Source organism: Eurosta solidaginis, chromosome 5, assembly GCF_040869045.1.
Source record: "Eurosta solidaginis isolate ZX-2024a chromosome 5, ASM4086904v1, whole genome shotgun sequence".
Classification (NCBI taxonomy): Eukaryota; Metazoa; Arthropoda; class Insecta; order Diptera; family Tephritidae; genus Eurosta; species Eurosta solidaginis.
The window spans coordinates 187839474-187851884 of record NC_090323.1 but is presented as its reverse complement, the minus strand read 5'-3'; the positions used below and the strand labels follow the sequence as shown (position 1 = coordinate 187851884).

The 12411-nt window shown below is 36.3% G+C and overlaps 2 protein-coding genes across 29 annotated transcripts in view; one reads left to right on the top strand and one right to left on the bottom strand.

Annotated features, from left to right (window-relative positions):
• Nucleotides 1–12411, bottom strand: part of LOC137251880 (supervillin-like) — a 505292-nt gene that overhangs the window by 20950 nt on the left and 471931 nt on the right. The window lies entirely within an intron of this gene.
• The window catches only part of LOC137251888 (threonine-rich protein), a 372454-nt gene that overhangs the window by 177092 nt on the left and 182951 nt on the right, over nt 1–12411 (top strand). The window lies entirely within an intron of this gene.

Here is a 12411-nt window from a genome sequence, read left to right as displayed (position 1 = left end):
TTCCACCTGGTCCTTCCAGCGGAGTGGGGGCCGCCTTCTTCCTCTGCTTCCATAGGCGGGTTACGAAAGAAACACTTTCTTCCAAAAACTTCCATTAATCAATCTCAAATACGTTTTTGAACAAAATTGGGAATTCGAGATTGTTAAAAAATTTTGATTGATTGTTTCGAGTTTTCTAAATAATTTTAGAGTCTGTGCACAATCAATTTTAGTGACGTGTAACAAAGTACAAGTTAAAGGTCTCTCAAAAATCGCTTTGAGAAAAATGTCAAAAATCACGAAGGCCTTTAACTTGTACTAGACCTTTAACTGGTACTTTGTTAGACTAAAATTGATTAGGCTGCAGACTCAGAAAAATTCAGAAAACTGTACTAAACAATCGAAATTTTTTTCAAACGTTCTCGAATTTTCAGTTTTTTCCGAAAGCGGATTTGAGATCGTTTGCATATCTTCAGTTCTTCAAAATCTTTGACGTTTTTATACTCAGTTGAGCAGAGCTCACAGAGTATATTAACTTTGATTGGATAACGGTTGGTTGTACAGGTATAAAGGAATCGAGATAGATATAGACTTTCATATATCAAAATCATCAGTATCGAAAAAAAATTTGATTGAGCCATGTCCGTCCGTCCGTCCGTCCGTCTGTCCGTTAACACGATAACTTGAGTAAATTTTGAGGTATCTTGATGAAATTTGGTATGTAGATTCCTGGGCACTCATCTCAGACCGCTATTTAAAATGAACGATATCGGACTATAACCACGCCCACTTTTTCGATATCGAAAATTTCGAAAAACCGAAAAAATGCGATAATTCATTGGCAAAGGCGGATAAAGCGATGCAACTTGGTAGATGGGTTGATGTTATGACGCAGAATAGAAAATTAGTAAGATTTTGGACAATGGGCGTGGCACCGCCCACTTTTACAAGAAGGTAATTTAAAAGTTTTGCAAGCTGTAATTTGGCAGTCGTTGAAGATATCATGATGAAATTTGGCAGGAACGTTACTACTATTACTATATATGTGCTAAATAAAAATTAGCAAAATTGGATGAAGAACATGCCCACTAAAAAAAAATTTTTTTTAATTCAAATTTTAACAAAAAATTTAATATCTTTACTGTATATAAGTAAATTAAGTCAAAATTCAACTACAGTAATGATATGATGCCAAAAAATACAAAAATAAAAGAAAATTTCAAAATGGGCGTGGCTCCGCCCATTTTCATTTAGTGTTTCTAGAATACTTTTAATGCCATAAGTCGAACAAAAATTTACCAATCCTTCTTAAATTTGGTAGGGGCATAGATTCTATGACGGTAACTGTTTTCTGTGAAAATGGGCGAAATCGGTGGAAGCCACGCCCAGTTTTTATACACAGTCCACCGTCTGTCCTTCCGTTCGGCCGTTAACACAATAACTTGAGGTAAAACCGATATATCTTTACTAAACTTAGTCCACGTACTTACCTGAACTCACTTTATCTTGGTATAAAAAATGGCCGAAATCCGACCATAACCACGCCCACTTTATCGATATAGAAAATTTCGAAAAATGAAAAAAATGCCATAATTCTATACCAAATACGAAAAAAGGGATGAAACATGGTAATTGGATTGGTTTATTGACGCAAAATATAACTTTGGAAAAAAACTTTGTAAAATGGGTGTGACACCTACCATATTAAGTAGAAGAAAATGAAAAAGTTCTACAAGGCGAAATCAATAGCCCTTGGAATCTTGGCAGGAATACTGTTAGTGGTATTGCATATATAAATAAATTAGCAGTACCCGACAGATGATTTTCTGGATCACCTGGTACACATTTTGGTCGATATCGCGAAAACGCCTTCACATATATATCTAAGGGCCACTCGCATTTAAAACCCTCATTAATACCTTTAATTTGATATCCATATCGTACAAACACATTCTAGAGTCACCCCTGGCCCACCCTAATGGCGATATCTCGAAAAGGCGTCCACCTATAGACCTAATGCCCACTCCCTCTTAAAATGCTCAGTAACACCTTTCGTTTGATACCCATATCGTACAAACATTCTAGAGTCACCCTTGGTCCACCTTTATGGCGATATCTTGAAAAGGCGTCCACCTATAGAACTAAGGATTACTCCCTTTTAAAATACTCATTACCACCTTTCATTTGATACCCATATCGTACAAACATATGCTAGAGTCACCCTGGCCCACCCTAATGGCGATATCTCGAAAAGGCGTCCACCTATAGACCTAATGCCCACTCCCTTTTAAAATGCTCAGTAACACCTTTCGTTTGATACCCATATCGTACAAACATTCTAGAGTCACCCTTGGTCCACCTTTATGGCGATATCTCGAAAAGGCGTCCACCTATAGAACTAAGGATTACGCCCTTTTAAAATACTCATTACAATCTTTCATTTGATACCCATATCATACAAACACATTCTAGAGTCACCCCTGGCCCACCCTAATGGCGACATTTCGAAAAGGCGTCCACCTATAGACCTAATGCCCACTCTCTCTTAACATGCTCAGTAACACTTTTCGTTTGATACCCATATCGTACAAACATTTTAGAGTCACCCCTGGCCCACCCTAATGGCGATATCTCGAAAAGGCGTCCACCTATAGACCTAATGCCCACTCTCTCTTAAAATGCTCAGTAACACCTTTCATTTGATTCCCATATCGTACAAACACATTCTAGAGACACCCTTGGTCCACCTTTATGGCGATATATCGAAACTGCGTCCACCTATGGAACTAAGGATCACTCCTTTTCAAAATACTCATTAACAGCTTTCATTTGATACCCATATCGTACAAACATATTCTAGAGTCACCCCTGGTCCACCTTTATGGCGATTTCTCGAAAAGGCGTTCACCTATAGAACTAAAGCCCATTCCCTTTTAAAATACTCATTACCACCTTTCATTTGATACCCATATCGTACAAACACATTCTAGAGTCACCCCTGGTCCACCTTAATGGCGATATCTCGAAAAGGCGTCCACCGATAGACCTAAGGCCCACTCCCTCTTAAAATGCTCAGTAACACCTTTCATTTGATACCCATATCGTACAAACAAATTCTAGAGTCAGCCCTGGTCCACCTTTATGGCGATATCCCTAAATGGCGTCCATCTATAGAACTATGGCCTACTCTCTCTTAAAATACTCTTTAATACCTTCCATTTGATACACATGTCATACAACCACATTCCAGGGTTACCCTAGGTTCATTTTCCTACATGGTGATTTTCCTTATTTTGTCTCCATAGCTCTCAACTGAGTACGTAATGTTCGGTTACACCGGAACTTAGCCTTCCTTACTTGTTATGTATATGTTTCCGTTAGACCCACCAATAAGTATACCAAAATGATCAGGGGAAGAGCTAAGTTGATTTAGCCATGTCCGTCTGTCCGTCCTTCCGTCTGTCCGCGTTTTAAATCAAATGAAAATTTTTTAAGTATGTTAAGAAAAAAACCTTAAAAATCAAAAAAAAAAAAGTCAAAAAACTCAAATTTTGCAGGCTCGAAAATTATTTTTTTGGGTATGCTTAGTGGAACTTTTTTTTCCTGAGCCCAAAACCTATCGAAAAATCGATGGCGCGATATGGGTTAACTTTCCTCCATGCAAATAAACCCAGCTTAATTCATACATTTAAAAGCAATGAGGGCAATCACCGATTAATTAATGCAAAAAAAAAAGTTAGTTTAAAATTATCACTGGTATTTTTCTGTTCGCTGCTGAAGTACTCGTTAATTAATACTTGTATTTTTTTTTTTACATTTATATACATATACACTTCAACTTTATATGGACTGCTAAGTGCATAACTTTATCTACACTTATGAAATTGTTGTTGGAACTGCTTAATTTCAGTATGAATTAAACTCAGTTGCAACTGAAATGTGTCCCTACATTTTGTCTCTATCGCAACCGATACAGCTATAGGTTATACACTATGACCAACAGAGGTGCGTGTCTCTGCTAATAAGCACAACCCGTCTGGTAGCTAGTTATTTAACCGACACTTAAATATTTGCAGCGAGATGGGTCTCCTTAACATTACTTAAGTGATGATAAGTTTTTTTTACCCGCAAATGTAGAGATGTATACACATGTAAAGAACCCGCTAATGTTGTGCTACAAAATCCTTATTAGATAACTATCAATAATTCAAACAATTTTTTTAATGTTGTTTTTTTTATAAGTTGTTATAAATACTTAAAAAAAAGAATAAACGGTATGACTCACTCATTTGATTTAAACATGAAATTAATTGCTCTCAATATGGCAAGGAGCGGACAAAACAACAATCAAAGTCTTATCTAATAATAAAAAGGTAATAGTGATTCCCGTTACTCACTAGAGGATGACTAAATAACACTTAAGTTCCAAAACAGAAGACTAACATAAATAAAGGAATTAATAATGTGCCAAATATGTAAAAATTTTGCAAAAAAAAAAATAAATGAAAAACAATTGATCATTTATGCGACATCACGAATTGGGCATATATGTATATGAACCAATATATACATATATAATTGCATATATATTTGTTTATAGACTCGTTTTACACCTGATCAACGCAAATTTTGTGTGTTGGTTGACCCAAAATTGTCGCCTCTTATAATTTTTTTTCTTGCAAATCCAAATTTGAAATTTTCGTGATTTTCAGATTATAAATGTTGACATCAAAAAACCTCAAAATATGGATGCACACATACATACGTATTTATGTGCATTAATAGTTTTAAGGCGCAATTAAAAGTGAACATTTAAATTAATTATTAAGAAATAAAAATGGATTGATGAGCGCACCTGCATCACACATTTCCTAATCCAAATGTTTATCGGCACGCGTGGTAGGAAATTTTTTATCTAAGATGGAATATTTCAAATAAAATTTAATAACAAAAGTAAAAGACGGTCTTTCTTATTCTAAAAAATAGTTGTGCCACTTAGGGTGAGCCTTAAATATCCCCCCTTCAATCGGTAATGCCATAGCCCATAATACAAATGTTGGTTCCTATTGAAGGCCGTTAGGACGTGTCTCACAGGGCTTAGTCGGAGTTTTCTGAATTTTTTTGAATAGTTTTGTAGCACAGTAAATTTTGATCTAAAAAATTACAAGTTATCTAATATATAAAATTCTTCTGTCACGGTTTTAGAGGCTGAACTCCTCCGAAACGCCTGAACCGATTCTCATGAAATTTTGTGAGCATATTGGGTAGGTCTGAGAATCGGCCAACGTCTACCTTTTTTTTCGCTACGTGTCTAAGGTCTTGAGATCAAAACGTGGACCCGGGTACCCCTAGAATGTGTTTATACAATATGGATATCAAATGAAAGCTGTTAATGAGTGCTATAGTACAGGATAATTTTCATAGCCCTGGGTGACTAGGGTCTCGAGATATAGGCCAAAAGGTGGACGCGGATACCCTTAGAATGTGTTTACACAATATAGATGTCAAATGAAAGCTGTTGATGATTGCTATAGTACAGGATAATTTTCATACAACTGGGAGGATAGGGTCTCGAGATATAGCCCAAAACGTGGACCCGGGTACCCCTAGAATGTGTTTATACAATATGGATATCAAATGAAATCTGTTGATGAGTGCTAAGTACAGGATAATTTTCATACAACTGGGAGGCTAGGGTCTCGAGATATAGCTCAAAACGTGGACCCGGGTACCCCTAGAAAGTGTTTATACAATATGGATATCAAATGAAAGCTGTTGATGAGTGCTATGGTACAGGATAATTTTCATACAACTGGGAATGAGGGTCTTGAGATCAAAACGTGGACCCGTGTACCCCTAGAATATGTTTATACAACATGGATATCAAATTAAAGCTGTTGATGAGTGCCATAGTACAGGATAATTTTCATACAACTGGAAGGCTAGGGTCTCGAGATATAGCCTAAAACGTGGATCCGGGTACCCCTAGAATGTGTTTATACAATATGGACATCAAATGAAAGCTGTTGATGAGTGCTATAATACAAGATAATTTTCATACAACTGGGAGGATAGGGTCTCGAGATATTAGCCCAAAACGTGGACCCGGGTACCCCTAGAAAGTGTTTATACAATATGGATATCAAATGAAAGCTGTTGATGAGTGCTATAGTACAGGATAATTTTCATACAACTGGGAGGCTAGGGTCTCGAGCTATAGCCTAAAACGTGGACCCGGGTACCCCTAGAATGTGTATATGCAATATGGATATCAAATGAAAGCTGTTGATGAGTGCTATAGTACGGGATAATTTTCATACAACTGGGAATGAGGGTCTTGAGATCAAAACGTGGACCCGTGTACCCTAGAATTTGTTTATACAATATGGATAGCAAATGAAAGCTGTTCATGAGTGCTATAGTACAGGATAATTTTCATACCCCTGGGTGACTAGGGTCTCGAGATATAGGCTAAAACGTGGACCCGGATACCCTTAGAATGTGTTTATACAATATAGATGTCAAATGAAAGCTGTTGATGATTGCTATAGTAAAGGATAATTTTCATAGAACTGGGAGGCTAGGGTCTCGAGATATAGCCCAAAACGTGGACCCGGATACACCTAGAATGTGTTTTTTGCATTATGGGGATCAAATTGAAGTTTTTGATGTATGCTTTAGTACAGAGTATGTTTTACACCGCTGGGTGACTACGGTCTCGATATATAGGCCAAAACATGGACCCGGATACACCTAGAATGTGTTTTTATATTATGGGTATCAAATTGAAGCTGTTGATGTGTGCTATAATACAGAGTAAGTTTTACACCGCTGAGTGGCTAAAGTTCATTTTGATATTCGATTTAGTCGCATCAACCTGACAAAACTGATAAATATGCATGCGAAGCCGAAATAAAGACAAGAATTAATAATACCCACATACCTATTTATATACGTCCTATTCGATTTACCTGAAATTTCGTATATAAATTTGCCTATATTAGTATTTACGATGTTTTTTTCCGGGAAGTATACCAGAAAGGGACTGGGACTGGGATTAGGACTAGGACTGGGACTGAGACTGAGACTCGGAGTGAGACTGGCACTGAGACTCGGAATGGGATTGGAACAAAATACATACCACCCTCTGGGACTGGCAATAAGAGATAAAGAAGAAGGAGACAAACTTGACAGAAGAGAAAAGAGAGAAGGAGACTGAGAAAGAGATAGAATGAGACAAAGATAGAGATGAAGCGAAAAAGACGGAGGGAGGAAGATTAGGAAAAAGTGTCGAGGGGTAGGGCAGAGTATTGCAGATAGGCCAAATTTAGGGCAGAACAACGTCTGCCGGTTCTGCTAGTAGGTCTATAAAAATTCGTATTAATTTTTGAGAATTTTTATCGGAAGAAAGTTTTATATTTTCTTCTATACGAAGGAAATCTGAAACACTCTCCGGAAGAAAATTTTGAAATATTGTGTTTGTGCGAATTTTGAGAGACTCATAACTTGTGCTTTGTCAAACCATTAATAGCTGTGTTTTTTTTTTTTTGACATACATATACATACGCATTTAAACTCTATATGAACTGCCAAGTGCATAACTTTTTCTGCACTTATGAAATTGTTGCGCAGAAAATTAGTAGTGCTAAATTTCAGTATGCATTATACTCAGTTGCAACTGAAATATGTCTCTCCATTTGATCTTTAGACTATTCTTCGCTTTAATTACCGAGACTGTGTGTGCCCCGATTCAGCTATAGCTTATACACTATGACAAACAGAGGTACGTGTCTCCGCTATTAACCCGTTTTGTGGCGGTTTATTTAACCACTGCTGTGAGTCTTCAGTAATTGCCGCTATACGGGTGGCCTAAACATTATCAAAGTGATGATAAGCGTTTTTTTACCCGCAAACGAAGATATATATACATGTAAAAAAGCACGACTAATATTATTATTATCTAGACCTTTATGTAAATATATTGCGCTTGACCTTAAGCCTATTACTGTATGTTGAGGCATTTAATATATTAAAGTACTTCATCTGGCTTTTTACACCATATCACAAAGGGATTATGAGTCACTGCGCCTAGATGAGAGAGTCTCTGCCAGCTCACAAAAGCGACAGATTGGTTTATCGGATAGATTTAACTAAATTAGATGCTTGGCTAGGCAGCCTGCCTGTGCATTAGCTTGTTTTGGCTTCCATATCAAGAATAATGTAAGATGGTAAGCCTTTTTGTAGATATTCTCTACCACAAACTTCTATTGCATGGATCTCTGCTTGAAAAATATTGGGGTCATGAATGCCAGCATTCGTCATCAAATTTTGATCCATTCGTGAACCAGACGACTGAGCCACGGTCAATATATTGTTTTCCTGCTTCTCAAAGAGTTCTGTCCACAATGTTAGACTACAATTTTTTCGGCTCCAAAATTGCATACTCAACAAGTAAGGAAGGCTAAGTTCGGGTGTAACCGAACATTACATACTCAGCTGAGAGCTTTGGAGACAAAATAAGGGAAAAAATTAACAATTAAATTAGCAAAATTAACCTAGGGTAACCCTGGAATGTGTTTGTATGGCATGGGTTTCAAATGGAAGGTATTAAAAAGTATTTTAAAAGGGAGTGGGCCATAGTTCTATAGGTGGACGCCATTTCAGGATATCGCCATAAAGGTGGACCAGGGGTGACTCTAGAATATGTGTTGTACGATATGGGTATCAAATGAATGGTGTTAATGATTATTTAAAACGTAGTGGGCCTTAGTTCTATAGGTGGACGCCTTTTTGAGACATCGCCATATGGGTGGACCAGGGCTGACTCTAGAATGTGTTTGTACGATATGGGTATCAAGTTAAAGGTATTAATGAGGGTTTTAAAAGGGAGTGTCCCTTAGTTGTATATGTGAAGGCGTTTTCGAGATATCGACCAAAATGTGGACCAGGGTGACCCAGAACATCATCTGTCGGGTACCGCTAATTTATTTATATTATTATTATGTAATACCAGGAACAGTATTCCTGCCAAGATTCCAAGAGCGTTTGATTTCGCCCTGCAGAACTTTTGTCATTTTCTTCTACTTAATCAGCTTTTCCCTTCCCCTTTCCTCGTATTCTAAATAAAAATTCCTTGTGAGTTTTTTCACTTCTCCCTTTCCTCCTATTCTGAACATTGTTCGAAAAAGCGGAAACCGGTTACGGGAGAAAAGTAGGTATTATGAATGTGAGGGAGAGGGAGATTTCTCTGCCATTTCATAGGAGTTTTTTCACTTGTTAAATTAAAGGGAATGTATCAAAATAGTTAAAGGAATTTGGTTATTTTTAGAAAGAACACTTATTTGTACAAATTTGTGCTAAAATATTTATTTACATTCTACCACAATATTCTCACTGTCAAGTCGAAAAGTATATCATAAGCAACGGAAGAGATCTTCGCATATTTGATGCAGCCATGCAGAAATTGGGCAAGAATTTTTTAAGAAGGCTTAAATAGATTTTGACATATGGCGAAAGGGGAACTCAACTCGACTTGGCCGCCAGAAAATTGCTTTGCAGAATGAATGCAGGCAACTCCGGCGGATTTGTGTTATCCCGCCGGTCTTCTTCTTATGCTCCTCTGTTGATGTTGCTGTGGCACCAATTGATTACTCATTTCAGTGAATACCACATGAAATGCAATAATGTGCATTGTTTATACCTTATTTCTTAATTTCAAACAAATTGGCAACAATAATTAAACTTTACAATTTTTTAAACAAAATAAGAAATGCGCGCCGAAATTTCAATTGACAAAACAGCTGACTTTGAAAATTCGAAATTCCTATTCCCCAATTATTTTTCTCCCTAGGAGAAAAGAATTGGAGGAGTTTTTCCGCGGGATTAAAAAAATCCGCGAGAACAAAATTCCGCGAGAATATTTAGAATTGGTCTGAATATGGTAGGTGTCACACCCATTTTATAAAGTTTTTTTCTAAAGTTATATTTTGCGTCAATAAACCAATCCAATTACCATGTTTCATCCCATTTTTCGTATTTGGTATAGAATTATGGCATTTTTTTCATTTTTCGTAATTTTCGATATCGAAAAAGTGGGCGTGGTTATAGTCGGATTTCGGCCATTTTTTATACCAAGATAAAGTGAGTTCAGATAAGTACGTGGACTAAGCTTAGTAAAGATATATCGGTTTTTGCTCAAGTTATCGTGTTAACGGCCGAGCGGAAGGACAGACGGTGGACTGTGTATAAAAACTGGGCGTGGCTTCAACCGATTTCGCCCATTTTCACAGAAAACAGTAACCGTGATAGAATCTATTCCCCTACCAAATTTAAGAAGGATTGGTAAACTTTTGTTCGACTTATGGCATTAAAAGTATTCTAGACAAACTAAATGAAAATGGGCAGAGCCACGCCCATTTTGAAATTTCCTTTTATTTTTGTATTTTGTTGCATCATATCATTACTGGAGTTGAATGCTGACATAATTTACTTATATACAGCAAAGATATTAAATTTTTTGTTAAAATTTTACTTTTAAAAAAATTTGTTTAAAAAGTGGGCGTGTTCTTAAATAACTTTTAAATTACCTTCTTTTAAAAGTGGGCGGTGCCACGCCCATTGTCCAAAATCTTACCAATTTTCTATTCTGCGTCATAAGTTCAACCCATCTACCAAGTTTCATCGCTTTATCCGTCTTTGGCAATGAATAATCGCATTTTTTCAGTTTTTCGTAATTTTCGATATCGAAAAAGTGGGCGTGGTTATAGTCGGATTTCGGCCATTTTTTACACCAATACAAAGTGAGTTCAGATAAGTACGTGAACTGAGTGTAGTAAAGATATATCGATTTTTGCTGAAGTTATTGTGTTAAGGGCCCAGCGGAAGGACAGACGGTCGACTGTGTATAAAAACTGGGCGTGGTTTCAACCGATTTCGCCCATTTTCACAGAAAACAGTTATCGTCATAAAATCTATGCCCCTACCAAATTTCAAAATTGTTAAATTTTTGTTCGTTTTATGGCATTAAGGTATTCTAGACGAGTTAAATGAAAAAGGGCGGAGCCGCCCCCATTTTGAAATTTTCTTTTAGTTTTGTATTTTGTTGCACCATATCATTACTGGAGTTGAATGTTGACATAATTTACTTATATACTGTAAAGATATTCAATTTGTTTGTTAAAATTTGACTTAAAAAAAAAATTTTTTTTAAGTGGGCGTGTTCGTAATCCGACTTTGCTAATTTTTCCTTAGCACACATATAGTAATAGGAGTAACGTTCCTGCCAAATTTCATCATGATATCTTCAACGGCTGCCAAATTACAGCTTGCAAAACTTTGAAATTACCTTCTTTTAAAAGTGGGCGGTGCCACGCCTATTGTCCAAAATTTTACTAATTTTCTGCTCTGTGTCATAAGGTTAACCCACCTACCAAGTTTCATCGCTTTAGCCGTCTTTGGTAATGAATTATCACACTTTTTCGAAATTTTCGATATCGAAAAAGTGGGCGTGGTTATGGTCTGATTTCGTTCATTTTAAATAGATATCTGAGATGGGTGCCCAGGAACCTACATACCAAATTTTATCAAGATACCTCACAATTTACTCAAGTTATTGTGTTTACAGCCGGACAGACGGACGGACGGGCTTAATGAATTTCTTTTTTCGCCCAGATCATTTTGATATATAGAAGTCTATATCTATCTCGATTAGTGTATGCCGTTACGGATTACCGTTATGCGAACAAAGTTAATATACTATACATTTCCTACAGGGTATGTAAGTAAATCATGCCCATGTTTGTTTTAAATGCGCACTTTAATGTTGAATTAGAGATTCCTTAATGATTTTATTATTTATGCTTGTTTTAAAAAAATTTTATTCTAGACTCTTTATATAGGCCCAGTTATTAGTAATATACACTTGCATGCCCATATAAACATACATATCGTTAGCTTAATGTGAAAATGTGCTAAGACACTTTTTACAAATTTTACAGGAGACGAAAAAAATTAATAATTTTTGAAATAACCATTTTTTCAAAACTGTGAATGAGGATACCTTAGTTGCAATACTTTTGAGTGTAGAAGCTTTGAAAAAGATAAATAAAAATCATGTATGCTAACCCAGCAGCTATTTTATGACTTAGCACAATTTCCGCAATCATAACAAATTGTTTCTCCCGACTTAGCACTTTTTACTCAATATGTTTCCCCATCACTCCTCCCCTTTAATGATTGAAATAAAACACTAAAACTATATATTTCACAAAAAATACTATTTATTTGTCAAACTATTTCTAGCGGTTCTGATCTGGACTCTTTTGCCGGATGGTGCGCAGACAATAATTTATTTTTAAATTCAAACAAATGATGAGTTGTTTCTTATTCCAAAAATGCAACTGCCACCTATTTATCTACAAACTAAATGCTTAA